Here is a 10040-nt window from a genome sequence, read left to right on the forward strand (position 1 = left end):
TAATTGCTACATCACATCCCAGTATATACCTATTTATAAATATAGATCTATACCTTGAATCAGGGATTCTCAGTGTTTATAACATGACTTCACAATCAGACACCCTCATCTAATCCTCCAAAGCTGCACCACCCCCACAAATACATTGCTCTAGCATTAATACTAATTTACAGAGATTATGTTAGATATATTATCTGCTCTTACGAACAGCAATACGGTTCCTGATTTAAATGTCAAGAGTGGCAATAGGTTTGCAGAACAAATTGCCATTTTTTAAAAGTATGAACAACTTTGATTTTTATCTCTGCAGTGTGTAGGAACTGGGCAGTATCCCTTTAAAAAGTCTGAGTCTCCTCTAGTGGCACTCTCTGCGTTCTATGTTTAGTAACGTACCCGAGCAGCAGTGTGTACATGTAGGTAGGCCTCGTATGTTGTGTATCCTTAGCCCTGGTCTGCGCTACCAACTTATGTCAGTATAACTACGTCGCACCCTGAGTGACATAGTTATACCGTAGTTATACCAACCTAACCCTCAGCGTTGCTACCGCCTCTCAGGCAGGTGAAGTACCTGGGCTGATGGGAGACGGTCTCCTGTTGTGTAGGTAGCATCTTCACTAAACACTGCACTGGTGCAGCTGCAGTGCTGTATGTGTAGAAAAGCTCTTAGTAAACATGGTCACTTGGACCCCAATGTGCTGCTGTGCTGCCTTCATATTACATTTGCTGTGTAAAGAACAAAAGATGCAACAATTGCTCCCTGACATTGTTAGTCGGTGTCATGATTAATATAACATTTTCTGAGGCACATTCTAGGGTACAATCAACCTCAGTTAACAGCGGTTGTTGTATTGCTTCACTTTGCATACCACCTGCTAACCACTCCCTTAATGCAGCATTTAAACGCTCTCCAATCTGACCACACTCTGTGAATTTCCTTAATTCAGCCCCACATTCAGAAATTGTTTCATTTTCTTTTTGTTGTCTAAAGAGCAAAAGACACAACAATTGCCAGAGAAAGATGTGCAGGGAACTAACAGTTTTTTCTTCAGCCTCCATGATACCAGTGGCACTAGCTCAATTCAATAGGCGCTTTATACAACTGCAAAGGCAGGTTCCTTTTACATGGAGGTTTGTGAAACACACATTGCCTATATTGAGATCAAAGACGATTACTTTCTATTATCATGTCTTGCTGAGAGGTGCACTGATAAAGATGTCTCCACCCTAATGCTTAAACCCTATTCAGACTAAAATAAATGTATGGCACCAGCTCAGCCTCCAGGCTAGGATTAGAGGCCATGACTCCAGCACCCATTTGCTAGTCTGGATACAGAACATATTTTGCCTTTGTGTGAAATGTAACATAGCTTGGTTTGCACAGTCATTTGCTGTCTTTGGGCCACTTTTCTTCCAACTGTGCTAACAGGGAACTAAATTACGATGAATCCAGCCTAAATAGCTGAATGACAACAAGAGCTGAACAAATAAATGGGGAAAAAATTACTAGGCAATAATTTATAAACTGTTTAAACTTAAATGGTGCCTAAAATTACTTTTAAGAATGCGGTTTGCTTTGACTGGTCTTCTAAGGAGCAGGGAAGGAAAGCTGAGTATGGAATGCATGTAATTGACTGAATATTTATCTGGAGAGGGTGATTTTAGTGAACAGCAGGGGTTTCATTCTCTAAATAACATTACCGGCTTCACACTGGGTTTTGTGGCCTAAGATTGATGACTGTAATGTTTGAATCACTTGATGCTCTCAAGAGGCAATTTTCATTATTAAAATAATAGAGGCGTAAATAGATTAGAGGTGGGATTGTTTTAGCTGACAACATTTGAAGGCTAGACTCAGGAACATTAGGGGACAAAAGTAAGGACACCATTTGAAACACCATTTATATATTGGTGCAGGAGAGTTTTCCTGAGGCACAGAAAGGAAAAGTGATACTTTTATTAAGAAAACTAAGTGTGCTTCCTAAATGGGGACGATTGGCAAGTCTGGGTCATCACACTGAAAGCGTTCCACCCCTGAACACAGGAGATAGTTACATTTTTATTGCCATTTGGGGCCAGACTCTGCCACCTTTACTCATGTTAAGTAGTACTTGTCTCAGTAAGGAGTCCTACTGAAAGTGGAGTGAAGCCACTCTCTGGCAGCCTGATCCTGCCCATTGAAGTCAATGGCAAAGCTTCCAGTGACTTAAATGGTGCAGAATCAAGCCCTGAAAGCCAAGTTCTGCCACCCTTATTCACGCTGAGTATCATCATATACTATGAACAGTCCTACTGATTTCAGTGGATCACTCATGGCGTACAGCACTATTCAACACAGGTACAGGTGACAGCACCTGGCTGTATATAAATAGACCACCCATACTACTCCTGTTTTTCAACTGACTCTTAGGTGGTTATGTAAGAATGCATATTTACAAAACAGGACGTTTAAAAGGATTTAAGCTGGGAGGATGCCTCAGTCCAGTACTCTGCACTGGCACATGGGAGAATGGCTAAAATAATCCCCTAAATCCTGGGTCTCTCAGAATCCCTGTGCCAGCAAAGGCTAGGAATGCTGCAGGTGCACATGCCTGGCTCCAAGGGGAGAAAATGCCTTCTGCCACTTGAAGTCCGCACGCATATCCTTGGGCTAAGCAGATTATTTACACAGAGGTTCTGCCCCACCCAGGGTTAAAGATACCGGAAGTGCAGAATTGAACTTGGTCCTCCACCTGCGTTTGCATTATGCCACTAGCCTGACCATGATTTCTTTTGCTGACTGCATAGGTAGTAATGTTGGTTTTTATTTGGTAAATGGATTTGGTAGATGACACTAAAGGATGAAGCATGGGAGAGGGAGATACTTTCTCTGCCTTTTTGACTCCCTCCCACCCCCTAATTTTCCTACTGTTACTTTTTCTCACTTTAACATTTTATTGTTTCCCCACTTTCTCTCACTTCTTTTGTGCTCCTGCCCCCAACTTTCTCCAGTAAAATCAGATCTACGTAGGTGTGGAGTGGGCACTTTGTTAGAATCATCCTCTGGCTCTTTCACTCCATTTTCTGTCTGGACTGCCTGCTTAGACTGTAACCTCCTCCTGGGAAGAGTGTGTGTTTTTGTACCTTATTTAGTACGGAGCATCCTATCCTGCTGGCACTTAAATTATAAATAGATAATATTTCATTTTAATCTTGTATGAGAAATTGTACTTGCTGGGAAAAAAGATGTCTTCTCTGTTCACTTGTTAGGTCCCACAGGCAATTGCTTCTAAAAGCTTTTCAGATACGGAGTCTAAACTGTGGCTGGCAAGTGTAAATTCAATGTAATATTGCTGGCATCACCAATCTTTTCCTTCCTAATGTGAACTGATGAAGCTTGTAATACATTTACACAACCCCTCTGAAATATGTTTGCACTTTGAAATTTCTGTGAACTTTAAAGCAACAACTTTAAAGCAACAAAACAGAGGAGGGATAAGGAACTGTCTTCTTACGTGATGTTGTTACACTTAAGCATGTGTTTAACTGCTTTGTTGAACTGGGGCCTAAATGCCATATTATCAGTCTTGTGTGGCAGAGAATATATTTCTAGGAAGGATGAAACTTTTGAGGTAAGAGTGTTTGTAGCCAATCTTGTGAGTATCCCCAAACTTTTAAAGCCTAACTTTTTGGGCTGGATGAGCCATAAGAAATTTAACCTGTTTTAAAGTTAGGTAGCTGATCATAAGGGATACACTGTGCCAAGTTCTGATCTCACACTAGTGTACTCCATTAGCCTCAATAGGGGCGTATAGGCATACTCTCGTATGAATTTAGCACGTTGGGTATAGCTGACCTTGGGTGATATATTCCTCTTCTTGTTCAGCTTTATACTTTGGACTTCCATCAAAAAGTGCTGAGGAATGATCAGTCATATGCCATTTCTCAGAGTTGGTGATACAGTTTTGGGAAAATCTTCCATTTTCGTAAATAATATACATTTCAAAACACTTCCAATAATGAAGACACATACTGTTTATGGAAAGCCGTTCAAATGCAGTAAGACATGCAGCAAGCTCATTATATTGATCAAATAAGATCAGTGACATCATAGCATTAATCCAATCATCATCCGTAGAATCCACAGTAATTCCACATACTCTAATATTACAGCACAGGAAGGTAGAGTTCAAGTTCCATTTTTAAGACTTATGATGGTATTGCTAATCTATCCATTAATTATAATTTTAGAGAATTAATATTAACTGAGAAAGTCACACTGAGACGCTGAGAATTTCTAAACTTTTGCCTCTTTAAATTTCATTCTTTCACAGCTGTTCTGTAATTTAGCAACCTTAACTTAAAGTTTAACAGGGAATTTTATTTTGGAATCCATAAAAGGAGTCACATTGAAAGCCTGTTATGTGTAACCTGGGATTTGAAGTTTGTTTATATAGTTGGTGCCTCTGTCCTCTCACCCTGCTGGTTGAAGAACTCTGTCTCTGTTTGCAATTTTTTCACTTCAGTGGTTTGACTTATCTGATGAGTGTGAAGGTTTCATTTCAGATGTAGAGAACTTCTTCACTTGTTTGCATTCGGTTTCCTTTCTGTCTCAACACTAATCTTGGTGGTGGAGGGAGGGTGGGGTGGGCTGCACACATAAGCAAGCTAGTCATTGCTAGGGCAAATTACATATTCTAGTATTTTAATTTTTGTACTTATTATGGGTCTGATCTAAAGCCTGTTGAAATCAATTGAAAGATTCACATTCACTTCAGTAGGGTTTGGATCATGCCCTATGACAGGAAAACTTCTAATACGTTTCTTTTTATTTTTAAGAATTATGAATAAATGTTTTCAGCCATAATTTGATCATGCTGTTATACAGAATGCCTGGTCTAAGGACCAGATTTGAAATACTAGATGTTCTCAAACCAACAGGCTCAAATTTCAGCAGGGTTATCTCAACCCTTCATCCTCCCAAGACAGATCACAAAGTACTGTTATGAAATTTGTGGGTGTTTCACTTAAAAACAGAGGTTCTCTGATTAAAGATCTGATGGCACTTTTCATCTTTTCATAAAAAAATAAGGACAAGGGCTAGTGTCTTTGGCCAAGAGTTTCCTTTGACACACTGGTATGTGCTGGATGGCTTTTACACTTTATCCCAGGTAGCAGCTTTTCAATAATGCTGTATTTATGTCGTGTGTAAAGTTCTTTGAGATCCAATATGCAGGTTTAATATTAACTGAATATTGAACATAAGCAATAAGACATGGTAGTTATATACACACACACACACAAAATTACATTAAAAGAACATTAGTAAGGTTGTATGCAGTGTTGTAGCTGTGTCAATCTCAGGATAGCACAGCTGTGCCATTGTAAAGTGCGCCATGTGGCTGCTCTTTATCACCTCTCCTGGCGACAAAATAAAACCATCTTCTAATGAGGGGCGGTAGCTTTGTCATCAGGAGTGCGGCTCCCCCCTGACAAAGCGCTGTCCACACAGGCGCTTTTCGTCACAAAAATTTTGTCGCTCAGGGAGGTGTTTTTTTCACATCTCTGAGTGACAAAAGTTTTAGTGATGAAAGTGCCAGTGTAGACATAGCCTAAGAGAGACAAGGTGGGTGAGGTAATATCTTTTATTGGACCAATTTCTGGGCATACACAGAGCTCTTCTTCAGGTCTGGGAAACTTACTAAGGCTATGGCTACACTACAGCTTAAGTTGACATAAGAGAAGGCTACTCACCTTGCAGTAACTGAGGTTCTTCGAGATGTGTCCCCCTGTGGGTGTTCCACTCCCAGGTGACGGTGTGTCCCGGTGCCATTGATCAGAGATCTTCGGTAGCAGCACCTGGTCGGGACGCATGTGCTCAGCTGCTGTCTCATGGCATCGTTAGGTTCTGCCTGAGCACGCGCGTCCCACACCCCGCTCGGTTCCTTCTCTACCGTAGATATGTCAGAGTAGTACTCCAAAGTAGAGGGGAGGAGGGTGGGTAGTGGAGCACCCACAGGGACACACATCTCGAAGAACCTCAGTTACTGCAAGGTGAGTAACCTTCTCATCTTCAAGTGCTGTCCTTGTGGGTGCTCCACTCCAGGTGAATGTGAAGCAGTACCCACTATGGTTGGTGGGATTTTGGAATTACGGCAGTGACAACTGTAGACAGTACTGTGTGGCCTACTATGGTGTCTGCCGTGGTATCCTGTGTGATAGCATAATGTTTGGCGAAAGTGTGGTCAGATATCCACGTGGCTGCCTTGCAGATGTCAGTAATAGGTACGTTATGAAAGAAGGCAACAGATGTTGACATCGCCCAAGTAGAATGAGTTCTGATGCCCTCTGGTGGTTGAGCTTTCTGAGTCTGGTAACAGGATCTGATACAGTCAGAAATCCACTTGGAGAGTCGTTGCTTAGAGATACACCTCTACCCCGATATAACGCGACCCAATATAACACGGATTCGGATATAACGTGGTAAAGCACTGCTCCGGGGGGGTGTGGGGGGGATGGCTGCACACTCCAGCGGATCAAAGCAAGTTCGATATAAAGCGGTTTCACCTATAACACGGTAATTTTTTGGCTCCTGAGGACAACATTATATTGGGGTAGAGTTGTAGCTGCACCCTTCGATCTCTTGGTAGTGGAGACAAATAGCCGAGGGGATTTACGAAATGGTTTAGACCTGTCTAGGTAAAATGCGATTGCCCGTCTGATGTCGAGGGTATGTAATGACGCTTTTTGTGGAGTCTTACGAGGTTTGGGATAGAATGCAGGTAGGTATATTGGTTGGTTAAGGTGGAAGGTAAACACCACCTTGGGGAGAAATTTAGGGTGGGGGGACGGGTCGCAAGGTAACCTTGTCTTTAGAGAAGGTTGTGTAGGTAGGGTAGGCCATCAGGGCGCTTATTTCTCCTACTCTTCTTGCTGACGTTATGGCAACCAAGAAAGTTACTTTCATAGACATGTGGAGCAAGGATGAGGTAGCCAAGGGCTCAAAGGGAGGTTTCATAAGACCTCGGAGAACTAGGTTGAGATTCCAGGCAGCTGCTGGTGGATGAATCTCAGGGTAGAGATTTTGCAGGCCCATGAGGAAGCGTTTTATGGTGGGGTGGGCAAAAAGTGAATATCTGTCCAGCAAATCATGGAAGGTGGTGAGGGCCACGAGGTGTACTCTGATGGAGCTGAGCGAGAGCCCATCCTGTTTTAGTTTCAAAAGGTAGTCTAGGATGTCAGGGAGGGTCACGGCATGGGGCATCAAGTGTCTATGGGAGCACGATATGGAGAAGCGTTTCCACTTTTGCAGGTAAGTCTTACGAGTGGAGTCTGTGCAGGAGGACATATTGGACCTGCTCAGAACAGACTAGTTCGTGGGTTTGGAACCATGAAGGAACCACCCGTCAGATGGAGTTTCTGGAGCTGCGGATGAAGAAGCCGGCCGTTGTTCTTAGAAAGCAGATCTGGTGTGTTGGATAGAGTCCTCGGAGGATGGATGGACATGGGCAGCAGGTAAGGATACCATGTCTGTCTGGGCCAAGCCGGAGCAATAAATATGACCCTGGCCTTGTCCTCTCTGATCTTGCATAGAACCCTGTGTATCTGTGGGATTGTACATGAGGGAGTTGTTCCACGGGATGAGGAACGCATCTCCTAGGGATGCGGTCCCAAGTCCTGCTCTGGAGCAAAATAGATGGTATTTGCAGTTCTGGGTTGTGGCAAAGAGGTCTATTGATGTGGTGCCCCAGTGGGAGAAGAGCTGTCGTAGTATCGTGGGATGCATTCCCATTCGTGTTCCTTGGAGAAGTGTCTGCTGAGTTATCTGTGGTAGTGTTGTGACACCCAGGCAGGAAGGAAGTGGTGATTTCTATGTGATGTTGTATGCACCAGTTCCATAACCGGATGGCCTCCATGTACAGGGAGTGCGATTGTGCTCCCCGCTACCTGCTGATGTAGAACACATATGCTATATTGTCCATCAGGACCAGAATGGATTTGTTCTTTATGATGGGGAGAAAGTGAAGGCAGGCATATCTGACTGCTCTGAGCTCTAGGAGATTTATGTGCAGATGTATCTCTGACAGGAACCAGCGGCCCTGTGCCGTGTGTCCCCCCCAGATGCGCTCTCCAATTGATCAGGGAACCATCCGTGGTGAGCATGAGCACTGGGGAGTGTTGATGGAAGGGAACGCCCATGCATAGGTTCTCTGGGTTTGGCCACCATTGTAGGGAGGCTAATATGTTCACTGGAGGAGTTAGTGTCATGCAGAAGCTGTGTCTGCTGGGTTTGTAGTTGGTGTTGAGCCACCCCTGAAGACATTTCATGTGCAGCCTGGCATACTTGACCACGAAGGTGATGGCTGTCATGTGGCCAAGAAGCTGTGGGCAAGTTCTTGCCTGTATCCTGGGGCAAATGGAGAGCGTACATATGAGATGTGTAATAGCGAGGAATCTGTTGTGTGGGAGTGAGGCTCTGGTTCTAATTGAGTCCAGCTGAACTCCGATGAACTTGATCTGCTGTGTGGGTATCAGGGTGGATTTTTGGAAGTTTATTTGCAGACCTAGACTGTGGAAGAGGGAGATGGCAAAACGGGTCGCTCGTAATGTCTCATCGTATGAGCCGCCTTTGATGAGGCAGTCGTCTAGGTAGGGGAAAAATATAATCCCGTATTTGCGGAGGTGGGCCATGACTACGGTTAGGTTCTTGGAGAATATTCTCGGTGCTGTGGAGAGTCCGAATGGGAGTACTCTGTATTGAAAGTGGTCATGTCTGAATGTGAAGTGTAGGAAGCATCTGTGTGCTGGATGAATGGATATGTGAAAATAGGTGTCTTGTAGGTTGAGGGCTGTGAACCAGTCCCCTTGTTCCAACACAGGTATTATTATGCCCAACATGACCATCTTGAATTTCTGTACACACACAGATTTGTTCAGTTGGTATAGGTCTGGTATAGGTCTCCATCCCCCACCTTTTTTTGGGTCAGAAAGTAGTGGGAATAGAACGCTTTTCCCCGATGTGTCGGCACAGGTTCCACTGCACCTAGCTGTAAAAGATGAGCCACTTCTATGCGAGGGTAGGTGCTCGTGAGAGGGGTCCCTGAAGAGGGATGGGGAAGGGGGAAGGATGGGCGGGTAGGATATGAAAGGGATGGAGTAACCTGACTGAACTATTTCTAGGACCCAACGGTCCTGTGTGACCTGTTGCCAGGCATGGTGGAAAACCTGGAGGCTGTGGCCAAATGGGCAAATAGGCAGTGGAGTCAAGGAGTGGTCGTGTAAACCCTTGACCAACACTTCAAAATTGCTGTTTGTTTCCTGAAGGGTGGGAGGTAGCTGGTTGTGCACGGTTTTGTCTGCGCCTAGGAGGTGTAGTGCAATTTCTCCCTATATCATATGGTCTGCGCTGGGACCGGTGATATTGTTGTGCATGTGGCCTCTGATAAGGCTGATACTGTTGTCTCCTGGGAAGGGACGGATATATGCTCAGTGTGCACAGGGGTCGGCAACCTACGGCACACGTGCCAAACACGGCACACGAGCCGATTTTGAATGGCACGCGGCTGCCTGCCGCGGTTCCGACCCCCAGCCGCACTCAGTCCCCTCCCGCCCGTCACCGATCTCCCCTGCTGGGGCAGGAGGCAGAAGCTTCGTCCTGCAGCAGCCAAGCTCCCTCCCTCCCCAGCTTCTTCCCCCAGCCGTGGTGCAGCCTGCTTTCCTGCCCCTCCTCCTCTCCTTCCCTGCACCGGCCCTTGCAAAGGGAGGGGGAGGAGTGGCAGCATGCTCGCTGCTCCGCAAAAGCCCCGCGGCCCCGCTCTCCCGGCCAGAGCTCCAGCTTGTGCGCGGCAGCCCCGCGGCCCCTTGCTAAAGCCGGCTCTGGGTAAAAGAGGCAGAGAAGAGGTAGGGACGGGGCCTTGGGGAAGGGGGTGGAACAGGGCATATCCCTTCCAGCCCCCTGCCACGAGCTGCTCAGGACAGGGGGCTGGGAGCACCCCCACAAGGCAAGCACCCCAGCCCTCTGCCCTGAACCCCCCCACACCCAGCCTTCTGCCCTGCACCTCCAC

The sequence above is a fragment of the Malaclemys terrapin genome, chromosome 1, assembly GCF_027887155.1.
Source record: "Malaclemys terrapin pileata isolate rMalTer1 chromosome 1, rMalTer1.hap1, whole genome shotgun sequence".
NCBI classification, from domain to species: Eukaryota; Metazoa; Chordata; order Testudines; family Emydidae; genus Malaclemys; species Malaclemys terrapin.